Below are 10,332 nucleotides of genomic sequence, written 5' to 3' on the forward strand. Positions count from 1 at the left end.
ACATATAAAAGGGAAGAAGATATGTTTTGTTGCAAATATATCCAACCCCTGAATACAGATTTTTTCTATCCAAAACTGAGTAATTTGAGAACTGAAAGGAGGCTGGCTTCTTTGCTGATTCTTTCTTTAACAGACTTAAGAAATATTTTTATGATTTTGCTGCTTCATCATTATGAAAAACGAAATAAAACTAACAGCCCTCGAACCTGAGGCCCTCCCTTCAAAGAATCCCATTTACTTGAACAAGGTCTTATTGCCAGAATCAGCGATGGCATTTATGTTATCCTCCCATAGCCCCAAATTTTCTGTTACTGAGAAAAATCCTATCATTTTTCACTTTCATGAATAGTTCATCCAAAAAGATTTTTCCAACTCCAATCGTGTACATTTTATTTAAGTCCATGAACATATCCTCAATCATCCCACTATCTCGGACTCTAGGATCGCAGCAAAATTCCTCCCAAAGACTCCAAGTCCCCTTAAAACAGGCTATCTACCACAAAGAGGCCAGTTCATTTCAGAGAACTCAGTATAAACTTTCTCCTACTTTAAATTTTAAAAGATTACAAATGTGAGGCCAGGCATGGTGGCTCACGCCTGTAATCCCAGCCCTTTGGGAGGCTGAAGTGGGTGGATCACGAGATCAGGAGATCGAGATCATCCTGGCCCACATGGTGAAACCCCGTCTCTACTAAAAAATACAAAAATCAGCTGGGTGTGGTGGCAGCGCCTGTATTCCAGGGTACTCAGGAGGCTAAGGCAGGAGAATCACTTGAACTGGGGAGGTGGAGGTTGCAGTGAGCCAAGATTGTGCCACTGCACTCTGGCCTTGAGACAGAGCAAGACTCTGTCAAAAAAAAAAAATTACACATGTGAATAATTAAAATGATTGCATTTGTGGTTAAAAAATTAAATTACGAATGATTCCAAAATTAATAATTAGGAAACAAAGGGAGGAGTATATAAAGAGGATGATAGCCAAAATGAATCTCCTGGTTAACAAAACAGTGGAGATTTTAATTTGGAGTTGCCCACTCCCAGCCCTCCACTCAGAGCACACATCCATCAAGTTTCTGATGAGTAAAAACGACCATGGTTTCTCATGCCACCAGGGCGCTCATTAAAGATGACAGTAGATTTTGAGTTGGTGCAAGAAACTGGCACACAATAGCATGGCAGACTTCCACATTTCCTCTCATGCCTCCCTTCTGGTTATTTTCTTTATTTCTCTCTTTCTTCTTTCTTTCCTTCTTTTTTTTTTTTTTTCTTTTTTGAGATGGAGGCTCCTGCTGCCATCCAGGCTGGAGTGCAGTGGTGCAATCTCAGCTCACTGCAACCTCTGCCTCCTGGCTTCAAGTGATTCTCCTGCCTCAGCCTCCTGAGTAGCTGGTACTACAGGCACATGTCACCATGCCTGGCTAATTTGTATTTTTAGTAGAGATGGGATTTCACCATGTTGGCCAGGTTGGTCTCGAACTCCTGAGCTCAAGAGATCTGCCCACCTTGGCCTCCCAAAGCACTGGGATTACAGGCGTGTGCCACCATGCCTGGCTAATTTTTTGTATTTTTAGTAGAGATGGGGTTTTGCCATGTTGGCCAGGCTGGTCTCGAACTCTTGGTCTCAGGTGATCCACCCACCTCGGCCTCCCAAAGTACTGGGATTACAGGCGTGAGCCACCGCACCTGGCCTCCCTACTCATTATTTTTAATTGCACTGAAAAATAGTGTAACTGTTGTTTCAAAGAGCTTCCAATTTTTCAATCTTTCCATGACCATGACGGGACTCAAACAATGAACTTGAATATGCTGCCATGTTTGAAACTTGAGTTATTCTGAGAAAGCTTGTCTATAAAAGCCCTCAAATAAAGCAGCCAAATTATTTTTCTCTCTCATTTAGATTCTCCTTTACTAATGTAAAGTACCCATATTTATTCTTGCATTTCTTTTTTTTTGAGACGGAACTTGAATGTCACCCAGGATGGAGTACAGTGGCACAATCGTAGCTCATTGCAGCCTCAACCTCCCAAACTCACGCAATCCTCCCACGTCAGTCTCCCAAGTAGTTGGGACTACAGTCACATGCCACTATGCCTGGTTAATTAAAAAAAAAAAAAATTTCTGTAGAGACAGAGTCTCATTGTGTTATCCAGGCTGGTCTTGAACTCCTGGACTCACACTATCCTCTTGCCTCGATCTCCCAAAGTGCTGGGATTACAGGTATAAGCCACTATGCCTGGCACATTCCTGCATTTTTTTCTCCCTAGCTCCATTCTCTCTTGTGTTATGTAAAAGTATTTACTTCCCCTGTTTGGACACCTAGTTTATTATTTTGTTAGAGCAGTTTGCCTGTTCTCTTTTAATGACGGAAGAGTGTTACCTTTTGAGCAGTTTTTGGTCCTGGGTGTTAATGCAACCATCACAGGGATGGCAGTACCTTCCACCGAACCCATTTCCAGTTCATTTGCATTGCACAATACACATTTCCATATTTGTGTCTAGATCTAAGAGGAGCTGAAGATCATTAAAATTCTTACTATACTGAATGCTCAAAAATCTTCAGAAGATGGCCGGGCGCGGTGGCTCACGCCTGTAATCCCAGCACAGGGAGGCTGAGGTGGGCGGATCATGAGGTCAGAAGATCGAGACCATCCTGGCTAACATGGTGAAACCCTGTCTTTACTAAAAAAGACAAAAAATTAGCCAGCTACTCGGCAGGCTGAGGCAGGAGAATGGTGTGAACCTGGGAGACAGACCTTGCAGTGAGCTGAGATCGCGCCACTGCACTCCAGCCTGGGCGACACAGCCAGACTCCGTCTCAAAAAAAAAAAAAAAAAGAAAAAGAAAAAGAAAAAACTTCAGAAAAGTCATTGGCTGTCTCAAGAATACCGTGATGCCTTTTCCTTGCATATACTTGTCTGTATTTTGGAGATTTTGAGTAATTATGCAATGACTTACTATAGGGCAAATTAAGGAGTTACTGGGGTTGAAATAAATATTCTAAGTTACAAATTAAATGTGAGGGGGAAATGGCTTTTATATTTGCAGTAAGTAGATCAGTGCTTGCAAATTCAAAGAGGGTGCATATAATTGTTAGTTTTTTATTAGAGTAGTTCCCAGCGGTTATGAATATCATTATCAAATAGTGTTGACAATCATTTTCTGTTTTCAAAATTGAAGATTTCAGTGTGATTTTGTTAACTTCCTATTTGCTCAAGGTTGTGTTTTTATAATACAAGTAGTAACATTTTTATATCTATAGTAATTCATGGGTCAAAATATTGTAGGCATGACTTGGGAACAAATCTGCCAAATTGTTTAATTTTTTTTTTTTTCCTGTAGCTAGTCACACACATTTGACTGATCTTTTCAAATTACTTACTGAAAAGAAACAGAAATGTGGAATGTATTTGCATTCGTTCTAGCTGAGTTTCATCACTCCAGTGATAGCATTTACTGCACTTTTGCTTTTGATTTGAAAACGAGTTGTCACTCCTTCTGGTGGAGACTTCCGTCTCTGCTCTTCAATCTATCCCATCCATTCTGTTCTTGCTAATTGTGCATTTTCTTGGGGTAGTAATTGCCTGTTATTCAACATGTCAGCTTTCTTTGAATGAATTTCAAGGTGTTCTAGGAAATGGTGAACTGGGTAAGACTTGAACTGCTTTAGTTCCTCATTGAGAAGCATTTCTTTATTTTCTATAAAGCCACCTTTAATTAGTATCCATGATATTATTTTATATCCCTCACTTGATAAGTTCTTCCCAGAATTTTGTGATAGGAAAAAAATCTCCCATCTCATGAAAAACTGGAATGTTTATTTTAAAAAATCATAAGATAAGGGTAACTTGTAGTGTTTCCCTTTTTGCCTTGGCTATTGGGAAACTCAGACAGTATTTTTATTTCCTATATAGCATAGCACATATTGCTATGACATAGCACTTCTGGTACAATTCTTTCTTTTCCATGGCCATTCTTTCCATCACATAACTATAGGTCTCTTATTTTTATTAAAAAAAAAAACAACCTATTTTATATGTCTAGGATATAGACAAAATACTTGTCCACAAACCTTAAAGAGACGAGGTGAAGAACCTCATAGAATATCCACTGAGGTACATAATTCAGGTGGTTCATATGGCTACCATCTTGGGCAGAAATCTGTGAGAAAGTCATGTTCTCTTCCAGTGACCACAGTGCAATTTCTGCTTTCACCACACACGGTGTGAGGCATTTTGAAAATACAATAGTTAAACAAATCTAATCGTATATTGAAACTACTAGAACCAGTTCCGAATATCAGCGGATCTGCAAGCATCCCTTCCCATCACACACAAGGTGTGACATCCAAGGCCCTAATACATTCTAAACTTCAACTCTTGTGCAGGTTGTCTCTCTGTTCTTATCTTTACTTCTTTTGTAAAGAATTGACACTAAGCTGGTTCTTAATCTAACCATTCTGGCAGAGTTGAAAGAGTGTCCAGTCCTATAGGGAAGGTGGGTCATAGAAATGTCTAATTTTCAGTCCAGGATTGTTCACTACATCTACATTTGTTAAATGTATAGAATAGTCGGCAAGCTGGGCTGCTCATTCCCCATTCAGCCATTCAAATAAACGAACATGTTTTTAGCCCTAGTGAATGTGTCCTTAGTGCCCGGGTGTGGGAGAGAGGGCGGGGTTGGAGACTAGAGAATAAGAAACTTTCTATTTCTCTCAATAACAGGAAAAAGGAAGAGGTTGTATGGCAAAAAGAGAATGAGGTAAGTGTTTCAGGAGGAGGCATTCAATGTGCTTGGGAGCACAGGGAAGAAAGATCCAGTGGTTGGCAGTTCGGGGCTAAGGGTGGAGAGATAGGGGAAGGAGGTGACTTTGCAACAGGGTCTTGAAAGAAGGTTAAGATCAGGAGGAGTGAGAGTGGGGCGTGGTAGGAGTGAGAGTGGGGCGTGGTAACTGACGTCTGTAATTGTAGCACTTTGGGAGGTGGAGGCGGGAGGATCACTTGAGGCCAGGAGCTTGAGACCAGCTTGGGTAACAGTGAAACCTCATCCCTTAAAAAAAAAAAAAAAAATTGCCTGGTGAAGAGGCAAGTACCTGTGGTTCCAGCTACTTGGGAGGCTGAGATGAGAGGATTGCCTGAACCTGGATGCTGGAGGCCGCGTGAGCCATGATCATGCCACTGCATTCCAGCCTAGACTGCAAAATGAGACACTGTCTAAAAAATAAAAATAAAAAAGAGAGAGAGAGAGAGAGAGAGGAGGTGGGTTGAAAGAGTCAAGGGGGAAGGCAAAATGAGAAATGACAAGGCCATTTAAGGTGCGAATACCCGGTAACTGAACAATGGAGTAGAAGAGAAGGCCAGTTATGAAAATGAAACCTGGGAATTTAGAGAAGTTTTGCACCCATGGTGCGGGGCCTGGCACCACGGAGTCAGACTTTCTGACAACGTGGACCACAAGGAAGGATATCATTGTTTCTGAGCTGAGTGGGCACAGGCTGTGAGCAATTGATAAAGGAAGATGACCACCGACACCTGTGTGAGACAGTCAGAGAGGCTGGAGGAAGGGAAATGGTCAGCAAAGTCCACTTCTCTTCTTCCATGCTTTAAATAAAATGGAATTAAATGTTACACATGAATGAGAAGACAATAGACTGGATATACCCAGAGAATTCATTCTAACCAGTGCAGTCAAACATTAGATTAAAGCATTGGATTAGGGCCGTCTGGCTCTTTCAGAATTTCTGAAGGAAAGCTTGATTGTGTAGTTTAGACTCAGTGCATGATTTTTTTAAAAAGTGTTTTATTTTTGGGACAGAGAGGGTCTCAATTTGTTGCGCAGGCTCGAGTGCAGTGACACCATCACAGCACCAGGCCTGGCTAATTGTTTATTTTATTTTTCATAGAGATGAAGTCTCCCTATGTTGCCCAGGCTGATCTCGAACTCCTGGACTCAAGTGACCCTCCCACCTTGGCCTCGAAAAGTGCCGGGATTACAAGCATGAGCCACCGTGCTTGGCCCAGTGCGTGATTTTTGTTGAGGACACTTCTCCTAAAATCCCTTTTAATTCGCTCTGATTTTTTTTTCTCTTTTCTGTTCAAGAACTTTTACAAAAACTGCCACTGAGGTTGAATGCCACCCTCATTCCGGGGGAACATGGGCAGAGGGCCAGTCGGTTGTCTGTGTCATTACAGAACAATGTTCCTATGTACTGGGGCTTTGGACAAAAAGAAACCATCATGGGTACTCAATATCTGACCCTCATTATGTAGCCACTGAGACCCTCTGCTCACCTACAAAAACAAATTCTTAACAGTAAATGTAAAAGAAATAATATACATATGCATAATGGAAGGCATACACACAAATGTAAATACATAATGGATAATGGATATCCTATTGGATAATAGACATGTTCAGTTAATCCCCTAATGTAATTGATCGTTTTAACTTTTTTTCACAAAGGTGCCCACTGATAACAAAACAAAAACCAACCAACCAACCAAACAAACAAACCTTACCTCTGTCCTTGTCCCTGCAAAGTTGCTGCTTACTGGAATGGTTCAAACACTGCAGCAGCAGGCTGCTAAAACTCCCAGGATCATTAGCATCTTAGACGCGGCTAGAATGGGGAGAAACATCTTAACTGCTGATATGTAATTAGACGGGCCTGTGTGAAAACATAGACACCTTTGTGGGTATTGGCAGGTGTAAGGATTTCTACTTGTACGTTGACTAATTCGGGAAAAACGAAAACTCCAAATTTCCATCTAAGTAGGACCAACTTTTATGAACTTTTTCCACTTTCCAGAGCCTGAGACTAAGTTACTGATTAATGAATTAAAGCATGAATTATTACAGCTACTTTCAATGGGAAACACTGAGGGATACAATTACTTATATGGAACATACAGCCACTTACGATAGGTTACTTTTGTCTTCTCTCTTCTCCTCCTGCAACTTATTACAAATCTAAAATACCTTCACAATTTACTCTCAGGATTATGGTTTCAAATTATATCTATTTTTACATGTTATAGAACTACCCCCAAGAGACTGCCTGCATTAGGGAAAAGCTGATATGTCTATTTGCACATAAGTACCCAAGGGGCACGGTATTTGTTTACAGGATGTGCTGCTCCTCGTTGAAGGTGACTTGCTCTGAAGCTACATTGACATAGGAATGGAGCTGAATACACTTTCTCTTGATGTTCACGTCTCCTCCGGCCTTATTACTTCAAGAGCCAGATTCAGATTCTAGAAATATCAGTCACTCTTGGCACGTCCTGGCTCTGCTGGGGGTTCTCTGCAAACTCTGATTTCAAAATGCATGATGCTTTAGGTTTTTTGAACAAAACAAAACAGTACAATAAGACAACTACGATTCTTATCACTGCCTGCCCGGTTGACAGCTTCTCACCTGACTTCCTATGATGTATCTTTTGTTTGAAAGTTCCCTGTAATCTAATGGCAGCTGCTTTTAGTTCTTTGAATTCACTTATTTTCCTTGTATGATGAGTTATCATGGCCATAGCTTAGGAGGACATGCTAAGCTCTCAGATCTCATTCTTGGTAACTTTTCCTTTAATTCTACATCAAGTAAGTTCATACGGATTGAACATTCTACCCATGGCAGGTATAAAGTGTCACATCCATACTTGAGATTTCATCCTTCTCTTGACTGATAGAAGTATGGACCAATATGAAGCCATACATTGTACACTGAGTCTTATGTAACGTGCTGGTAACCATCTCCATTTGGCGGTTCAATAATTTTTGACAATACACCTGCCAAGCTAGCTTTCCAAATTGCCTTCTATGGAAAGTTTCGTGTTGAAAATTCCCTACAGTTGTGACTATGACTTAGGTGTCTTTCAGAGGGACTGCTCCTCTAGTTCATGTACAAAGCAGGGCCGGGCACAGTGGTTCACTCCTCTAATCCCAACACTTAGGGAGACCGAGGTAGGTGGATAATTTGAGGCCAGGAGTTCGAGACCAGGCTGGGCAACATTGCAAAACCCTGTCTCTACTTAAAAAAAAATTATATATATACACAAAAATTAGCTGGTACGGGGGGTGCATGCCTGTAATCCCAGCTATTCAGGAGACTGAGGCATGAGAATCCCTCGAACCTGGGAGGCAGAGGTTGCAGTGAGCCGAGATTGTGCCACTGCACTCCATCCTGAGGGATGGAGTGGGACCCTGTCTCAAAAAAATAAATAAATAAATAAATAAAACAAACCCAAAAAAACAACAAACAACAAAACAAAGGTATGTTTGCTTCTTTGAGAATTGTTATCCACAGAAACAGTTCCTTAATAACGACCACAATAATTTTTAAATACACTTGCAACTTGTTGACTTGGGGAATTCCTAGAGGACCAAAAAACACACGTTAATACATCCAACTAGGTCTTACATCTGAAAACTTGGGCTATCAAAGTACAATGAATTCAAATGACCTTGATATAAAACTTTGTCTTCTTACTTTGGAGAAGGGTAATGTGATCCTTGTTTTGAGTTTTGTTTTGCTTGATATTACAGGAGAGTACACCTCGGCAACTCTCCTAGAGAACTTTCGTGTTCCCGTCTGTTTTATCCAAGTCTATCATACTTACTGTTCATTTTATGCCACTTGTCTTAAGTCAGTCCCTTTGGTTTCAGCTTCCTTTACTAAGCCTTGCATTCTTCCATTCAATTCATAGGCATACACTACTCAGTAGTCCTACAATATGCTAAGTTGACAGTTGGCAGTTATTGGGCTCTTATTATAAATTGGGTACCATTGTAATTATACGCATTAACTCACTTAATCTTCACAACAACCCTATAATTTAGGTATTAGTGTTATTTCCACTTTACAGGAAAGGAAATTGAGCCTCTGGGAGATTAAGTAACTTTCACAGCTCCTAAATGAGGAAGCTAGGATTCAAATTAAGACCCATCTGATTCCAAAGCCATCAGGACATACGGCTTCCCTACATAACTCCAGGCAGACCCTTTCTAGTTAGAAATGTACAATTCTTCAGTCAAAGGAGTATATGTTCTGAAATGCAATTTGGAGACCACAAAATTAAAGATAAACAGTAGATCTAGTTCCAATTTTTTTTTTTGTATTTTTTATGTCTGATTCTCTAGACAGTCCTTGGGTTTGTTAATTTGTTTTGTTTTTTCCTGTTCTAAGAAATGCTATTTCTGCTTAAGTGCTGCTGGATTTGGAAATCATTTTCATGACTAAATATTTGTTTGCCTGGTAAGAGCCCAGCGTAGGGCTGTGCTGTCCGTAGATACTCAATAATGATTAATGGAGGGCCGTGCACGTCTGTGTGGGAGTCGTGTGCTTAGGATCTGCTCAGCTTTCTGAAAGCAACAGAAATGATGTGGGAAAGATGAAAATCACAGGATTGTGATCCAACTACGATCACGGCTTTCTGGATTGGACTTCATCGTCCGGAGGGTCTGCAAGGCCCAGGTACAGGTGGAACTGGGAGTAGGGAGCCTGGTGTTTACTTGAGAGACGGTTGGGAGATGCTGCAGAAATGAGATTCCAGGGCATACTTCCAAGATTCTTATCAAATATGAGAGAAAACTTGGTTCTTTAATGAGGACTGAAGAAAATCAAATATTTTTTTAATTGACACGTTTTCTATTATTATATACATATAAAGATGATGAGTAATGTGCCATATCAGATGGTTTATCCAAACTGTCGGAACAAGAGCTGAAGCGTGAGTAACTTTGCAGAGAACCTTCTGGGAAATTCAAGCAGTAGAAAGTGGCAAAAACCAGCCATAAGTTCGTTTACTACCAAGTCGTCCTTGAAAATCATGAGGGAACCAAAATGTTCCCCCAAAGTGCACAGTGAGACACTTCTAGAGGAGAGGAAGGAGACCAAAAATTTAAATCTGCTTCACTACAAAGTCAAATATCCATGCGTTGCCCAGGCTTGTGCAGTTAATAGAAAGTCTGGGGTCAGCCATGTGGCCTGGGAGGGAATGCTTTCGTCATGAATGATGACTGCTGAGTGCCTTTCTAAATTTTAGCAGAGCTTTAAAATGTGAGGGCACTCACTTGCAAAATCAAACTTGCTTTGGCGTCAGAGAAAGTAGAAGGAGGAAAGCCTCAGTTACTAGAACTAGTATGACCAGTCTCAGGCTGGGATGGGATGTATCCATATTGTGCAGAGGGGAGTGCAAGCAGCAAGCCCGTTGAATGGTGCTGATCCTCCTGGAAGCTCATTTCGGTCTCATCATCTGCATGAACAGAGGGTCCATTTCAACTGTAATATTTTATGAGCATTGATGAACATTTTATGAGCATTTGACTCTAATATATCTT

General features: G+C 40.8%; 1 protein-coding gene across 5 annotated transcripts in view; it reads right to left on the reverse strand.

Moving 5' to 3' along the window:
* The window catches only part of LOC105488210 (phosphotriesterase related), a 140,353-nt gene that overhangs the window by 42,165 nt on the left and 87,856 nt on the right, over positions 1-10,332 (reverse strand). For 2 of the 5 annotated variants that reach the window (XR_011608236.1, XR_011608231.1), the window contains exon 11: positions 9,608-10,247. The exons of 2 other annotated variants lie outside the window; for them this stretch is intronic. The gene's annotated coding sequence lies outside the window, so the exon portion shown is untranslated. Of the gene's footprint in view, positions 1-6,515; positions 6,617-9,607; positions 10,248-10,332 lie in introns of those variants that run through there. One more of the 5 variants, XR_011608232.1, reaches the window with a different exon arrangement.

Source organism: Macaca nemestrina, chromosome 9, assembly GCF_043159975.1.
Source record: "Macaca nemestrina isolate mMacNem1 chromosome 9, mMacNem.hap1, whole genome shotgun sequence".
Lineage (NCBI taxonomy): Eukaryota > Metazoa > Chordata > Mammalia > Primates > Cercopithecidae > Macaca > Macaca nemestrina.